The sequence below is a fragment of the Girardinichthys multiradiatus genome, chromosome 3 (assembly GCF_021462225.1).
Source record: "Girardinichthys multiradiatus isolate DD_20200921_A chromosome 3, DD_fGirMul_XY1, whole genome shotgun sequence".
Classification (NCBI taxonomy): domain Eukaryota; kingdom Metazoa; phylum Chordata; class Actinopteri; order Cyprinodontiformes; family Goodeidae; genus Girardinichthys; species Girardinichthys multiradiatus.
Genome location: NC_061796.1, coordinates 42,975,381 through 42,981,274, shown reverse-complemented (window position 1 = coordinate 42,981,274; position 5,894 = coordinate 42,975,381). Strand labels below are relative to the sequence as shown.

The following is a 5,894-nucleotide window of genomic DNA, read 5'->3' as shown; positions in this document are numbered from 1 at the left end:
TTCAATTCAAAAATACTTTATTAATCCCAAAGGGAAATTAAATTACTTATTAATTATTAAATTACTGTTCAGTGTTGTCTTTACTTCCTGTTTTATTACAGTTTCTGGGTTTCCCAGTCTCCTGTTGGTTGTAAAGTCTTTCTTATATAGTAGTGTTACTGTTTATTAGTTTTTGGTCTGTGCTTAGTTTCTGTTCTGCAAACATTGTCTTTGATTCCTTTTTTCTCTGTTCTCTGTTCTCTTGAACTCTCAGCTACTTTCACTCTACTCATCAGTCTCAGCTATTTTTTGTTCAGCTCATCAAATCTCCTTAGTATATACTGTATCCCCTTTAGGTTCTTTAGTCTCTGCTGGTTGATCTGCTCAATAGTGCTCAAATCTGCAATAGTCTGCCCCGTGTAATTCTAGCTTCCATTGTCTTCCTTCCACGTTCCTGCTTTGTTTTTGGGTTTATTTAGTTTAATGATCTTCAGTTCATGTTCTTAGATTTTTGGACCTTGAACATGATTTTTGTAAACTGCTTGTATCTGTCATAGTTTTAACGGCCAACTTAACCCACATGCGGAAGAACACTCAGAGAACAGTAAACAGTTTTGGAAGTTTATTGCTAGAATTATGGAACAGACAATGATCAGGGCTAGCCATGCAGACAGGAATTGGAGGACTGCGAAAAAGAGGGAAACAAGTCAGGTAAGTACTTGGTGAGTGACAGCTAACAATCTCTGTTTCAGAAGGCTTACAGTGTGCAGGGAGGACTAGATCCGCCAGGGAGATGGCAAATGAGTCTGGAGATCCAGGGGGACCTCTTCTGGGAATCCACCAGGAACTTCCGTGGTAAGTTCTGTGATAAGTTCCCGGAGAACGGACAGCAAGCTGGGACTTGGTCCAGGTTCTTCTGAAGCAGGGAGCGATAAACCATCTGACTGAGTCAAAAGACTGAATATGGAACCTGGAAGGAGCAGGACAGAAACAGTGAGTGATTATTCTTAATCAAAGAGACACAAGATTTTCAAAATACAAGATCTGGCCAGGTGATGGTACCGCTGTAGGCAAAACACTCAGGCAAAGGAGTGCTGGTGATCCGTCCCCTATATATTCCTCCAGATGATCATCAAAATGAGGAACACCTGTCGCACCCAGAGACGCAGCCCTCAGCATCACCTGGTGGTGGAAGAAGGTAAGCAGGAGAGGCAGAGACTGCAGACTGACAGTATCATTACATGTTTTTATTTCTGCTCTACCTCTGACTGCATTTTGGTCCTCCACAACCACCAAACCTTTTGTGACAAGCTAGCTTGTTTTAGAGCTCAACAATAGTGAACAGTTTCCTTAGAACTTTTAACAACCAACCCTTTAATTCTCCCCTGTTATATCATCCACAAGGAGTGTTGAAATATCAATACCTTACCTGCTCTGTGACAGATATGTGTATATGTGCAGACTGTAATTTGCATTGGTCAGATTAGCATTACACAATCCCTCCTACTCCAAGTGAAACAAACAAATACAGGTCCTTCTCAAAATATTAGCATATTGTGATAAAGTTCATTATTTTCCATAATGTCATGATGAAAATTTAACATTCATATATTTTAGATTCATTGCACACTAACTGAAATATTTCAGGTCTTTTATTGTCTTAATACGGATGATTTTGGCATACAGCTCATGAAAACCCAAAATTCCTATCTCACAAAATTAGCATATCATTAAAAGGGTCTCTAAACGAGCTATGAACCTAATCATCTGAATCAACAAGTTAACTCTAAACACCTGCAAAAGATTCCTGAGGCCTTTAAAACTCCCAGCCTGGTTCATCACTCAAAACCCCAATCATGGGTAAGACTGCCGACCTGACTGCTGTCCAGAAGGCCACTATTGACACCCTCAAGCAAGAGGGTAAGACACAGAAAGAAATTTCTGAACGAATAGGCTGTTCCCAGAGTGCTGTATCAAGGCACCTCAGTGGGAAGTCTGTGAGAAGGAAAAAGTGTGGCAGAAAACGCTGCACAACGAGAAGAGGTGACCGGACCCTGAGGAAGATTGTGGAGAAGGGCCAATTCCAGACCTTGGGGGACCTGCGGAAGCAGTGGACTGAGTCTGGAGTAGAAACATCCAGAGCCACCGTGCACAGGCGTGTGCAGGAAATGGGTTACAGGTGCCGCATTCCCCAGATCAAACCACTTTTGAACCAGAAACAGCGGCAGAAGCGCCTGACCTGGGCTACAGAGAAGCAGCTGTTGCACTGTTGCTCAGTGGTCCAAAGTACTTTTTTCGGATGAAAGCAAATTCTGCATGTCATTCGGAAATCAAGGTGCCAGAGTCTGGAGGAAGACTGGGGAGAAGGAAATGCCAAAATGCCAGAAGTCCAGTATCAAGTACCCACAGTCAGTGATGGTGTGGGGTGCCGTGTCAGCTGCTGGTGTTGGTCCACTGTGTTTTATCAAGGGCAGGGTCAATGCAGCTAGCTATCAGGAGATTTTGGAGCACTTCATGCTTCCATCTGCTGAAAAGCTTTATGGAGATGAAGATTTCATTTTTCAGCACGACCTGGCACCTGCTCACAGTGCCAAAACCACTGGTAAATGGTTTACTGACCATGGTATCACTGTGCTCAATTGGCCTGCCAACTCTCCTGACCTGAACCCCATAGAGAATCTGTGGGATATTGTGAAGAGAACATTGAGAGACTCAAGACCCAACACTCTGGATGAGCTAAAGGCCGCTATCGAAGCATCCAGGGCCTCCATAAGACCTCAGCAGTGTCACAGGCTGATTGCCTCCATGCCACGCCGCATTGAAGTAGTCATTTCTGCCAAAGGATTCCAGACCAAGTATTGAGTGCATAACTGTACATGATTATTTGAAGGTTGACGTTTTTTGTATTAAAAACACTTTTATTTTATTGGTTGGATGAAATATGCTAATTTTGTGAGATAGGAATTTTGGGTTTTCATGAGCTGGATGCCAAAATCATCCGTATTAAGACAATAAAAGACCTGAAATATTTCAGTTAGTGTGCAATGAATCTAAAATATATGAATGTTAAATTTTCATCATGACATTATGGAAAATAATGAACTTTATCACAATATGCTAATATTTTGAGAAGGACCTGTATAACAGCATCTAATTATAAAATAACTGCATAGAAGAACAAATTAAAAACACTTGAACATATCACTATAGCAACACATTTCACCTTTAAATATTAGACTAAAATTGATGTATTATAAGAAGACAAGATATTAAATCTAGCACATTTAGAATAGAATAAATCTTCAGGTCTAGCACAACAATATACAGCTTAAATATCAATAAGGGGCCCTGGTCCCTCAGGGTTGTTTTCAATCTACTGTCCATAGTCTACTGGGAGAATTCAAGAGAAAACACAAAGTATAGCCTGTTGTCAAATCTGAACAGCTGAAATAATGAGAGTTGAAAGCAACAGAACACAATATTACTAGACACGTGCAAGCTCGTACAGAAAAGAAAGATGAAACCCATTTCTCTGACAAAATGAGTGAAAGGAGAAAAAATGATTCAAGGAATATTTTTTATTTCTAAACTTACAAGTATAGCAGTTGGAGAGAGATTTGTATTTGGTGTGACCACCATGCCTCTACCAATTCAAATTCAACCTGGAAAGACTCACAAAAAGAAGACAGGGATGCAATTAAAAAAGTTTATTAGTGAATGTTTATTTCTTTGGCGCTCGGACCCCAGTGGAAGACACTGAGAATGACATGCGCTTGAATAAACATCTTAGGGTTAGATTTAGAGATGTCTTCCCCCTGAGATCCGATCCTGGTGGTGGAGTGGAGGCCTGAGGATATTTGGAAGGACTCTGGAAGCCAAATGGTGGAAATTTGGTGGAGGAGGGTCAAAGTTCAGCTGCAGAATGGAGGATTCCATGGATGAAGATCTTTTAAAGCAGAGCCTTGAAGGATGGTTGGCCAGGGAGAAATGCAGACTGAGGCTGATTAGTGGAACAGAGCTGCATGTAGGAGTAATTGGACAAAGCTGGAGGTGATGGTAAGTCTTCCATGTTGAATTTTTGTTTAAACTCCATTAGTACATTTTCTTCAAGAAGGTTTTTCTAAACATTCTGTAGGATTTGCCAGTTTTTCTCTGGATTTAGGACCCATTTGCACAGGATTGAGATCACATTAAACTATACATGATTTATTAGCATCTGGTTGGATCATAGTACATTTTGAAAACCTCCTTCTGTGTAAGAATCATCCTAAAGCAGTTATGCTGTTAGAACTTGCCAACTGATTTTCAAATACGAATAACGTTGAAGCATAATATTTTTCAACTTGAATGGCATGAAATAAACATAACTGCAGCTTCATCCATTCAAAATTAGGAAGTTGACTCCAAGCTCCATCAAAATGACAGATTTTCTCGCCCTATCTGTAAGGCAGAGCCCAGCCTCCAGGGAGGAAGCTAAGTTCAGCCACTTGCATCTAATTGGATCCTATTCTTTTGGTCAAAATGTCTCTGTGTTTGTGCACTAATTACTGTGAGCTGATCACGCCAAGGCTCTGAAGCCTGAAATTGGTTTTATTTCTGAGTTTTGCTGCTGCACTGTTGGATACTATTTTACAAAATTTAAAGCAGAGGTGGAAAAGGTCATTGATCAAGTTATTGGCAGTTGACTATTTTATGAGAACATGTAAGCCAATTCTTGGAATTAATGTTCCTTATTCATCCTTTTTGGTAGACGTGATGTCTGGAGATTTCTTTGACACCCTGAAAATTCGGTATTTCATTTGGTCTCCCAGGAACCAATACAGCCATTTATCATGGTTCATGGATCATCAGAGTCATATACTGGCTCAGGCCGATTTCTTGGAGCAAGTTGAGTGTCCTCTGTCAGGGCTGCATACTCAGCTGAAAATTCCTCAGAATCCACGTCACTTGTCCTGCATAATGTTTTGTAAGCCCTGAAGTGAGAAACTTTGTGCCAGATTGGTTGTTTAGCCATATGCTGTCGCCCCCATGACCCATACTGAGATCAGGTGACACAACACAGAAACACTATATATCTTTTTAGTGTTTTTGAAAATGTTGTATTTTGAAGACAACGTCAATAGGAAATTCATACTTATTTTTCTTTTTGTTATTTTTTAAGTTGTGCAGTTGCTGAAGATGAAATACATCTGTGGCCATTTACTGTAAGTGTGCTTCCATATTTATTGGCAAAAGGAGAGCCTAGATCTGTTGTTCCAACTACATAATTAGATTATGGAACAATTCTTAACGCAACAGTTAGAGCTTCAGTAGAAACAGATAAGTGAGGAATTTAAATGTTGGGAAAACTTAATGGAAAAGCTGTCAATCAATTTTGGACCTGATGAGGTAATAGCATAGAGAGAGTATGACGAATCCTAATTCAAATTCAGAAAATGTCAAGTAAGCACTCCTCGCAGGACTTTGTTACTCGTTCTCTCTGAAAATAAAACACAAGGACTTCCCTATGGAAGTTTTCCACATGGGCTAACTCTCACGCTTTATCGTGAATTATGGGAAGTGCAATGGGATTGTGATGTGGTCCAGAAGTCTTTGCCAAGATCCTGCAAAGAACATTTATAGTTTGGCTGAATTTTTACGTTTTAGCACACTCTTCAGGTGTGAATAGTGCAGTTTCACTCTTTTCACTAACTAAATTTTTTATTCATAATTTGTATGTTTTGAGTGTCATACAAAGCATACAGGGATGTATCAGATCCCTTTTCATTGTTAGTGTTTTTTTTCAAAATAAGACTGAATATAAACACCCACAGTCATTGTGAAAGACAAATATACCAACGGCCCTTTCAGTTTGCTATTTTTCAGTAAGCCAAAAAGGTCCATTCCACACTTGATGTACTTCTTTGGAAATACAA

At 39.9% G+C, this 5,894-nt stretch overlaps 1 long non-coding RNA gene across 2 annotated transcripts; it reads right to left on the bottom strand.

Annotated features, from left to right (window-relative positions):
* Positions 1-586: 586 nt before the first annotated feature.
* Positions 587-1,190, bottom strand: LOC124863868. Of its 2 annotated transcripts, XR_007037205.1 has the most exons (3): positions 1,042-1,190; positions 741-949; positions 587-664 (listed from the first exon to the last, which is right to left on the bottom strand). It is a non-coding gene; the product is annotated as an uncharacterized LOC124863868 (long non-coding RNA). The 2 variants fall into 2 exon arrangements; XR_007037204.1 differs by lacking the exon at positions 1,042-1,190 and having other exon boundaries at positions 741-1,033.
* Positions 1,191-5,894: the final 4,704 nt, after the last annotated feature.